Source organism: Hipposideros armiger, unplaced genomic scaffold (assembly GCF_001890085.2).
Source record: "Hipposideros armiger isolate ML-2016 unplaced genomic scaffold, ASM189008v1 scaffold_361, whole genome shotgun sequence".
NCBI classification, from domain to species: Eukaryota; Metazoa; Chordata; class Mammalia; order Chiroptera; family Hipposideridae; genus Hipposideros; species Hipposideros armiger.
Window position 1 is genome coordinate 585,628 of NW_017731711.1, and position 11,186 is coordinate 596,813.

Sequence of the window (11,186 nt, forward strand, 5' to 3'; positions counted from 1 at the left end):
ATATGGAAAACACATTTCTCTCAAATCTAGAGTCACAATTTAAAACTTAGGGAAGATCAAAACATGGCACAAAGTGGTTTTACAGACAGCAAAACCTTCCAAATTCATTACAATATTGGGGTGTTTTCAATCAAAATAGCACACCACTAGATGTTAGCAGTTTTAAAATTGCTCTAAGTTCCCAGATCAGCAAATCTGGTTACTGTGATTAGATCACTTGCCACACAGCTCCTGCCCACACATCTCCTTCTTGGCTGCAGGTGTGGAATACAAGAAGCTGCTGGCATGAGGGACAGGGCAAGGAAAGTGAGAAAGCTAGAGGTCAGAAGGGCTCAAAATCTAGTGTCATCTTGTAACTAGTCTAGGACAGTCCCTTGAGCACGTGGTGGACCTCTCTGTTCATACTCCTTCCTGTCAGGGTGGCTCTTCTGTACTTCCTGTGCCTGATGCACAAGGGCTTGACATCCAAGGGTCAGTTCTATCACCCACTGCTTTCTGAAGCTTTTCCCGAAACCTTGGGACACCACTCTCTTTAATGCATCATTATATCTGGACCCACACCTTCCTGAGGACTGAGGAGCATTTTTTTTTAAAGTAAATGTTCATTGAACACGCACTGACCTGGAGATCTTGGTAGAAGAGAGATGAAACTTCCCAGTGTTCACAGAAATGGGCGGATTTGGATAAAAGGAGTTATTGAAGTATTAGGTTGGAATCATTTAACTTGTTTAAAGCAAACGATTCCAGACATCCCTCTGACTTTATTTCTTGACCCCTAGCTGCGAAGACTGCAGATACGCGTACTTTGATCTTACAACGAAAACAAGCGGGAAACTATAAGGTTGGAAAACACCTCTTAGCATAGGCCAACCTTACATCTGCCTGCTTCAGATACAAGACAATTTTTGGCAAAAAGGAAAAAAGAGCAGACTCAGATTCAAAGAAGAGCTGACTCTCCAATATATTTTTAATAGCAGTGACAGAACAAACGAGGCTTGGAAAATATTCGTGCCAAAATAAAGTTCTGTGTGCCCCAAATCCCAGGGAAGTATTTTGTTCTAAGGGTTGGAAGCCGCTTAAATGACTTTTACGTAAATCCTCCCTTACCATTGCACTGCGTTTCTCCCCAAGTCTTAATATCAGGGCTTTAGTCAACAGGATAGACCTAGAAAGGGTGATGGCTCCTGACCTCTCCTGGCTCCCGTTCCCGCCTGACGACTGGGGTGGCGGGGCACCGCGCCCTGCCCAGGTGGGCGTTTGACAGTATTTCGGGGACCGCGATCACGGGCTGCCGCTCTTTCCCGCCCCATGCACCTGTTCGGCCTCTAGCAGCCTCTCGCCACCGGTCCCCGACCCTGGGCCACCTAACTCGCCACCCATCCAGCGCCGGTCAGCCCGCCCCCCGAGCTGCGGAAGCGCCCCGACCCTCGGCAGGCGCGGCAGAGCAACTAGGGGAGAGCGCTCGCAATCACATGGAGGCCCGGGCCCGCCCCATTGGCTGCGGCGGAGCCAGTCGCGGCGCTCGCCAGCTGCGGTTGGTCCTGGAGCAGCAGCGCCTGCACGGGCCCGGAGTCCATGTTACGCTTTGTCTAATTCCCCCCGTTACAGAGTCATGTGCTGCTGCTCTGGTCGCCGCCGCTGCCGCCGCCCGTGGTGCCTCGGCTCCTCCGCCGTGCTTCGAGGTGGCCGCCGCGGGCGGGGCCGCGGGTGCAGGGTCCAGGGCGCTGCGCGCCTTCGCCGCCCCGCCGCGTCCGGGTGCAGCCGCCGCCCGCCGCAGGTGATGCCGCCACCTCCAGTCTCAGCATAAGCCGTGGCTCGGCGGCCAAGCTGCCCCGGCTGCCCCACAAGGTTGGTGCGCACCTCCCCGGGGCGGGGGCCGAGCGCTGCGCAGGTGGGAGCCGCGCCGGAGCCGGAACGCGCCAGCTCGGCGCCGCGGCCCCTACGAACTCGCAGTGACGGGGAGCGGGAAGGGGGGAGCGGAGGGCGAGCGTGGCCAGGCCAGGCTCCCTCCCCTGTCCCCCGGTCCGGAAGATTGTTCGGCTTTGGGCAACTGGAGTGGCGGGCGCCTGGGCCGCGGGCGGTGGGCCCTGCGGAAGGAGAGGCCGGCCTGCCTGCCTCTCCCCGGCTCCCCCTCGCGCGCGCTCCCCTCTCTCGCCTCCCTCCGCCTAGCTGCAAGGGCGAGGACACCCGGGTAGGGCTCCGCTGATTCCTCCTGGAGGTGGGTGTTTGGTGTCTGGCCCTGCTGGCCGGGTGCCCAGAAGGTGAGCCCTTTAACTTCTCCAGAAACGCTTCCCCGTCGCCTCCTTCCCGCGCCGGGTGGGCTGGGCGGGGAATCGAGGGCCGCGGCCCGCCCCCAGCGCTGGGCGGAGGGAGCCGGGGGCCCGCAGGTGCACCCAGCCCGCCGCGGGCCATCTCCGGCTTGGGTACCGGTATAATCCGCTTCTAGCTTGTTTGGAAGCGTGGGCACTTGGGAGCGGGACTTCTGCTCGAATCCTGTCCAGGGGCTTGGAAAGGAGGATTGTGGGGGGCGGTTGCCAAGATAACCATCACCTCCGCTTACTGGAGGGTTGATAGGGGCCTTCCTCTTTGTGGGGTCCTTTATTTGGGGTATCTCTTACGAATGAAGAAATAAGGTTTTTTGGTTTCTTTAAAAGCCAACCGCAGTGAAGAAAAGCTGCTGCATGTCGAGGGGAGGAGAGGTAGGTCCCCGTTGGAGAGGGAGCGGTGGGAATGTGGGATCCCACCGGGTATGCACTTGGGGGCCGAGTGTGTGGCAGAAGGTTGGGGGGTAGGGTTTCCGGAAAGAAAAAGTGCAAAGGTGAGAGGGAGGGATCTCTCAGGAGGTAAACGGAGAATAGTATCTGGGAGTCTTACGAGGCCGAGGCCCATTTGAGTCACTTGGGCTCATGCATGCCTCTTTCTGCTTTGCAGATTTCTTCCTTTCCTCCTTGACTTTGAGAAATATTTCTTGTTGGGCAAAGAAAGCTATGAGGACATATTTTGAGAGAGGGACAGTAGTAAAGAGAGCTGACGTCTGGATATTTAGCAGCTTTGATAATAAAATTACATTTAGTCAGTGTTTATTGAGCACTTATTATGTGTTCTGTGCAGGACCCGACGTTGCAAGAGTCTGGACAGGCGGGGAATTCCCATCAACAGTAATGGTTGAGGGCTCTTTACCTCATAAAAAACCAAAGGGCCCTTCTAAGTGCCAAGTATGACGGTGATTCAGTCAAAGCTCCTGGGGCCTCTGCTTTTTACAGACCTGTGGGAAGAATCTTGCACCATAACCAGTAAATGGGGTCTTCAGAGAGCATTTGTTTATACAGTTAATAAATACTGACCAAACACCTACCATCAGCTAGGACAGGATTAGAATTGTTGCTTCTCCTGTCTTCGACATTAAAAATGCAAGAGCCAGATAGGAAAGATCTTGAGTTGAAAATTAGGTAGTTGAAACACGGATCTGGCAAACTTGATTTGGAGTGTCTGATCTCTGTAGGTTATTTAGGGAGCCTCCCATGAAATGATTAGGTAGTCCATGGAGTGAAGGGGGGAAAAAAATTCAAAATCTTGAATTGGCATGGTTTATTTACATATTTGAACATTTGCTCTTAGATTTGCCTCATTTGTATTGAGGTGTGCGAGTGTGTACTTTGTTGATTAAAATGTAACAAACACCTTAGGAGGTTGGAGAAAAACTGCCCTTAAGTGACCTAGGGCTCCAGTCTGCCATTACCATGCTGAATGGTGTATGACACAGGAAAAGTATTGAGCCATACAAGTATGGCTCAAAAACAAACAAACAAAAAACTTGATCAAAACTTGGCCCCTTTTTTCTAAAGTTTCATATTGTATGGAGCTTTTTTGATTGATTTTAGAACATTTTGATGTTTTGTCATGTCCCAATAGCTACATTGTTTTGGTCGCTATCTTTTGGAAATCAGACTTGGTTCCATCTCAGTACTGTAGGTGAGTTGGCACTAGCTATGAAAAAGTAAAGTTTTGTCAAAACTGTACTCATGATCACATCTGTTCTTGAAATGGTAGTTGGTGAGGGATTTCACGTATTTTCATGTATAATTGAGCTGCTGTTTGACGTTCTGAGAAACAGCAGTCAGTGTTTATTGCGTGCCAGCAGTAAGCAGAGAACCAGAGTGGGTGCTGTGAGGCCTTAATAAGGAAGGAGAGGATTCTTGAACAAATAGAGGGCAGATAAGACAGGTGCGCATGAGGACACCACCAAAAGGGAACAATTGCATTTGGCTAGGAGGCCAAGGAATACTGATGTGGAAAGGGTGTTTGGAGCCAGATGGAAGTGCTGGGAGAAGCAGGAAGGAGCACACATTCGGGGAAACTTTGAGGTCTGTCAGAGGTCAAAAATAGTAAATAGGTTTGCCTGGCTAGAGCAGAGACCATGACTAATGAAGGAAGGTAGAGGGAATCTAGTTAGTGGAAAACTTGAACCACAAGACAGTGATGTTAATCATTTGCCTCAAGAAGAGTGGCTCTCCACAGGAGTTGGTTTTGCCTCCCAGCAGACATTTGGCAACGTCTGGAGACCTTTTTGCTTGTCATAACTGGGAGGCAGGTGCTACTGACATCTAGTGTGGGTAGAGGCCAGGGATCCTGCTAAACATCCTCCAGTGCCCCGGTTATTGCCCCACAACAAAGAGTTTTCCTGTCTGAAATGTAAGTTGTGCCAGGGTTGAGAAATCCTGCTCAAGACAATGAACATAAAGGCCACTGTGAAGCCAAGTTACGGCTCAGAATAGGCCTTGAAGGAGATGGTTCTGGACGTGTGAAGGCAGTGACTGAGGTTAGGAAGCCAATCTAGGAGACTTCTGCGGTGCTCAGGCCTGACACTATAAGGATTTAGGCAAGTCCTAGTCATAAGAAAAGGGCATTTTTGAGAGATCATGGCAGATGAGCTAGCAGGACAGTATAATATTGGGTAAGTGGGGAGTCACAGAATCAGACCCGGAATTCTAGAGAGGCCTTGATCTAACTTTAGTACTTTTTTACGGTTGCTAGGCAGCCTCTGTTTAAAGTCCCCAAGGAACAGGGAACTTGGTTAAGTGTCCTCACTTAGCATCTTCCATAGGTTCTGCCACTTTAAGTAAACAACACAGAATAAAGCCTATTTTACCATATAAACAAGTGTTAAGTTCCTACACATTATAACGAAACAACTTTGAATGGAATGACATTATTCAAGGACCTGCTGTACTTTTGAAGGCAGGTCATTATATCTTTGGATGTGTGTGAGATTATTATTTGAGCTGAAGAAAGCTTCCTTGAAACTTTGTTTCCATGGATTCTATTCCTCTGGAACTACCCAGTTCCTTCCATAGGATAGCCCTTTGAATGCACAAAGACAGTATGGTGTGTCCCCCCCCACCCCCCAATTAACTTTCTCAATGCAGAATAATCCCAATTCGCGCAGTCCTGCATGGGACATGATTTCTAGGTGTCTTCTCAGTTTGTCAGCATCTCATGGACAGTAATGAGTGTCTGGAATTGAATATGGTAATTGAGATGTGGTCTGCTCAACCCAGAGTACAGTAGGACAGCTGCTTCTTGAGACTAAGGAATAAGCATCTACTTTCTGCAGCTTAAGCTTTGTTTTTTTTAGAAAGCAGCGCCCAGCCCAGACTCGTGTAGGTTCTGGATAGTCAAAACCCCCAGATATTTGTTGTGTGAGCTGCTGCATCCGGCCTTCATTGGCCAGGGGTGTGTTTAGTTGAGTGGAAGTCTTTTGGTTTGTTTGGTTGGTTTTTGTCCCTGCATCCTGCACCTGCATTCGTTTGGCAGATATGAGAGAGAGAGAGAGAGAGAGAGAGAGAGAGAGAGAGAGAGTCTTTGGTTGGTTGGTTTGGTTGGTTTTTGTTTCTGTTCAGTGCTATCCTGTTTGTTTTGGTCCAGTCTTGAGGCCTTTTGAGATTTTAAAATCTTGATTCTGCCTTCCAATCATGAGAGAGGAGCGGAATGACTTTGCCAAAAGCTTTGTAGTCACTAATATTAATTAATACTACATGAAACCTAGTAGTTTGGCACTGCTGGTCCTATTTGAGGGCTCCGGGTGCTGAGTGATAGAAGTGAATTGCAGGAGTTGGTTAGCCCTGAGTTTCAGGGCTCCTGAGAAATCTGTGTTCATGGACAAGCTACGTCGCATTTAGTTCTTGTTAATGTTTGTACTTGAGGTGCCTTTTTAAATTATTTGAGTCTGCTGCAAGCTTCTGAAACCTGTCTTCCATTCTCTGGGGTCTTTGTAATTCCGTTGAGACATCTAGCAGAGAAATTCTAATGTTCTGTGCAAATCTGAAGCTTGCCAGATCAGAGTTGCTTTTGAAATTTGGGAAGAGGTAAACAGGATAACTGGTGTTGGCAAAAACCATGTATGAATTTGGTTCCCACTCAGGCTAAGCGTTTCTTTTCTTTTTGCTAGTATGCCCCAAATACTTAATTAGTGACAGCTTTACATTTGGAGAAGGAGAGAGGATTGAGGCTTAGAAATAAGCCATTTTCCCAGAACTAGGCTTTAGCTTGTCACTGATGTAATTTCATGCTTATCAGATTTCATTGAGAAGACATTAGGAAATTACCATTCTCAATGTCTTTTGAAGCAGGCAGGTCAGAAATCCTCAGTGACTTGGTGCCCAATTCTCCAAATGTTCTAGATCTCTCCAACCAAACTAGATTTAAATAAATAACTTGATTTGGGTGGCAGCCATCCAGTAGTGTTGAGAGTGCTAGAACCAAATTCCAGATCTCATAGCCAACATATGCAACCTCTGTGTTACACATGGTTATCGTGCCCCGAGCCCTTGCTGGTGAGTTGTCTGTCCAGATAGTCCAGGGTGCTTGCTCTCACTTCTGCACTTGTCCACATGTGAAACCGCTCTAGATCCTCTGGAGATGAAGCCTCTTCCTGGGGAAAGAAGGGATGTTTGGTGAATATTTGAGATTTCTTGAGTGCGAAGATATTTGAAAACCTTTAGATGCTGTTTTGTTTTTTAAATATTTTTAAAGGCTGTATCAAGGTTGAAGTCACGTTGAGATTAAGGATACAGTGTATCATTTTGAATAGAAAGATAGAATTTTATAGAGTGAAGGGATCAACACTTGAATTTTATGGATGAGAAAATCGAAGCACAGAGAGGTGATGTGATTAGTTGCCGCTCACATATGTAGTGACAGCTCAAGCCTTTGACTCCGTCTGCCTTAAAGGCCACAAATAAAATTTCTCAGGATAAACGATTTCTCCTCTGCTTAGAGGTGTGTAAACAGTGGAGTCCCCCAGGTCTTATTTACATAATTGCTCCAAAAGAAGGAGCACCCAGTGGAATTTTCTAGGTTTACAGATGACAGTAAACGCTTCTGAATTATGAAGTACCGTATTTCCCCATGTATAAGATGCTCCCATGTATAAGACGCACCTTAATTTTGGGGCCCGAAATTTGAAAAGAAAAAAAAAGTATTACATAAAGTTATTGAACTCAAGTTTTATTCATCATAAAATTCATACAACTCCTCATCACTGTCAAAACTCCCAACCATTAGCTTGTCCTCATCTGTGTCTGATGACGAATCACTGTCTTCATATATTACCTTTCATGGCCTTCTTCTGCCGTGGTGTTTTCAGTAGGGTTTCTTCTTCCTGTAGCCAGTCTCGGATTGTTTTCTCAGTTGGAGGAGGACCAAACTTACGTTCAGCAGCACGATTTCCATTCACTTTTGCAAACTGGATCACTTTTAACTTGAATTCAGCACTGTATGAAAATCTTTTCTGAGCCATTTCTGGGCAGAATGTGGCAAAATGTAACCTACTGTAATATACTGGTAACAAGTGTGAAACATGGAACGCAAAAACAAGCACGAAAAAAGCGGGAAATGCAAGTAAAAAAAAAACTACAACCACTGTATAAAAATCTACAACCAATGCACCCAGTTTTTAGACCCCAAATTTTTCCAAAAAGGGTGTGTCTTATACACGGGGTAATACAGTATTTAACCAATGGGGATGTACTCCAGGGAAACTGTCCTGGGATATGTTAGTCATCAGAAGTTTTTTTTGCAGGTGAGTTTCTTTGTGGGCAAATATGAGATCAGGTATTAAGGGGGAAATTATGGAACTGTCATAGAATGATGTTTTGGTCGGAAAACCCAGGAAAGGGCTTCAAAAATACTTTCAGTGTTGTCCCACTTGCTGTTGGAGATTACAAAGGATAGGAGATGCTAAACTTCATCAAAAAGATTTTGGAAACAAAACAGAAAACACAGTCTTCATTGAGTTTTGCGCTGTGCTTTGTTCACAGCATGGGCACCTGACTTTAGGAAAGACACCGGAGCTGGAATGACTGATGTAATGGCACCAAGAAAGTGTAGATATTCCTGCTAGAATGGAAACATTGTGCGAACAGGGCCTTGTCCATTTGTTTTTCTGAAAAAAAAAAAAAATTTTAGGATTTCTAGCATCTAGAAAGATGACAGCTGGCAGGAGATGTTATTGAAGCCCATGAAATCACATGATAGGGACCAACGAAACCTGGGGTCACCTAATCCCAGCAGACCTGAATGTGGTATGTCATTTGCCTGCGTCCTTGTCTCCATGTTCCTGTACTCTGTGGTGAAAGCAGGGATACCTGTGTTCTCTGGTTCCCATGTATCCCACATATGGTAGGTCCTCCATTTGTATTTGTCGCCGATAGGAATGCATGAAGAGGCATATCTTAACGCTTTATAAGACACAATTTCAGGATGGATGCCAAAAAATATGGTACCAGTTTTTCTTAACCCTCGCTGGCATCAGAATCATTCTGGGGAACACACAGTTTCAATCTGAAGTTAGGAATCTTGTATGTGGAGGGCCAACTTAAGTGATAGGTAGATTTTTGATTGCAAGGGTGGCCGGCACCCCTAACCCTAACCCTCACATTGTTAAGGATCTACTGTATTTTAAAATTATTAATACATGAGCCCAGACCCTTCCCCATACCTAATGAATCAGAGTACCTGGGAGCGGAGTTTCAGTTTGAAGAGAACCCTCCCTGCCCCCAGGTGATTTCTGATATGCAGCCAAGACTGAGAACCACCATTTTACATAGTCCTATGCAAAGGCGGGATTCTGACTCAGGACACCTTCAAAAAGACTTTGAAACATTTGTGACTGTCCAGCTCTCCCACAATGGAGACAGGGCAGATTCATGCCCGTCACGCTGGGTGTGAAATCCCACAATTGGTTATTAAGACAAACAAGGAGCTTTGAAGATAAATCTGCATGCTTGGAAGGTGATGACCAAGACAGCGGATGTGCCACAGTGTGGCCCTTGGTGCCCACATGAGACACTGCATCCTGGACTGGAGGGCATTATGGGCCCAACTGACCAAGCATTTTTGGAGCAGTCATTTCCAGAGTGGGTCCATGAAGACAGTTGCACCAGCCTGTACAAAAATGAGAAGACAGTGCAGCAAGCTTTTCAGTTTTAATTTTAGTGCTAAGCTTATTCAGCTTAAAGGGTCTTTCTTTTTTTCTTTTTTTAAGCTTGTGTTGTCCTTCCTCCTTTGAGGGGTTAATATTTTTTCCTTTTATGAAAGGATGACAATGGTTCACTTTTTGGTGTCATTCCTTAGTCACCTAAACCCTGGCAGTTTGATGACAGTCTTCCTTTTGAAGTTTTCCTAGTCCATGAAATAAAAAATCTGGGAATTACTATTGCTTTGAGGTTTTCAAGATGTCTGTATCCTCCTCTTGACACCTGCTATTGGGGAAGGCTCACAAATATCAATGTTAGATTTCATTATGAACATTTCATTTCTCAAAAACATTTTTACTTTCTTCCTCTGCTTGCTGGTAAGAGTTAGGAACTTTGCCAGAGAAGGCTTCAGCTACCCATAAATCCCGCTGCTAAATCTCAGCATCAACAGATCGCCAGCACTGCAGTGAATTCTACAAAACAGGCAGAAGAAAGGAAGTGCAAGCCAACCACCCCTTCTCTCTGAAGGATGCTGACCAACAGAAAGCTGCCTCTCCAGGTCTCACACGGTGGAGACAGGACCCATCACATTGGGTATGAAGTCCCATTAGTCAAAATTCCCTTCACCGATTGTTTTCCAACGCAGTTCTAAGAAATATTTGAAAATTAAAATTCTCTGGAAAATGGCTTCCGTGATGCTTTCATTGGCACCCTGTTGAATAAGCTTTTAAAATCAGTTTATCAGATATAACTAGTTTTTGTAAACATAACTGGTCATGAATTAATTGAACAATTACAGAACACCCAAAGTTAATAATAATAACTATTTATTAGGCTTTCACTGATTGTCCAAACCTGTGCCCTAGAATGTACATCCATTCTCATTCTCATTTAATCCTCAAAACAATCCTGAGTGGACAGTGGACTTATTCCCATTTTATAGATGAGATAAGCTTGAGAGGTAACTGAGGCTTGAGAGGTTATGTGATTTGCAAAAAAAAAAAATCACACAGAAGTGGTGGAGGTGAGATTTGAAACTAGCCTTGTTTATTTCAAAGTGCATTCTCTTATCTACTGTACTCTTCTCATTTCTCTTAGATTTCTTGGCATTCATTTTATAATACCTATTAATATTTCTGTTGAAGAGACAAAAAAGAGAATCAGATTTTGAGGTATAAAGGGACCTTACAACTTGCTCCTCACTTATGGATCAGATCTGAAACGTAGGAACTCAGCCGGGAGAGTAGAGCTGTGTTGGTGACCAGGTCTCCAGGCTTCTAGGCAGGCGTTCTGGTCAACGCACAGTGGTTTTAGAAAATACCAACCCGTTGGTAACACCACTTGAGGGAAAGTTTATCCTAGAATTGAGAGGGTAATTTAAATACTTTGTTTTGGTGCTTTCTCTAGCCCTATTCTCTTTTATAATATCACCAATTGTTGGTAGAATGCCACTTGTAATAGTACACACTAAGCACCCTCCTTGTAATTAGGTCTAACCCTACAATAACTACTGTACATAACTGTATAAAGATGTAGCCAATATTTGTTAAGGTGTTAAGACCAAATGCGTACTGAATAAATGCTATAACAAATACACGCATTCAAACAATCATTGTTCATATCCTCTAAGTAAAGAATGAATTAATATCCGTATATTTATATACGGTCTGTTTTGTTTATAGATGTGTTATGCCTAACTATAATCATTTC

At 45.4% G+C, this 11,186-nt stretch overlaps 1 protein-coding gene across 5 annotated transcripts in view; it reads left to right on the forward strand.

The window, feature by feature from the left end:
* The first annotated feature begins 957 nt into the window (after positions 1-957).
* The window catches only part of LRRC8D (leucine rich repeat containing 8 VRAC subunit D), a 125,125-nt gene continuing 114,896 nt past the window's right edge, over positions 958-11,186 (forward strand). For 2 of the 5 annotated variants that reach the window (XM_019661793.1, XM_019661797.1), the window contains exon 1: positions 958-1,848. The gene's annotated coding sequence lies outside the window, so the exon portion shown is untranslated. Of the gene's footprint in view, positions 1,849-1,873; positions 2,262-2,433; positions 2,700-11,186 lie in introns of those variants that run through there. The other 3 variants (XM_019661796.1, XM_019661799.1, XM_019661794.1) reach the window with 2 other exon arrangements.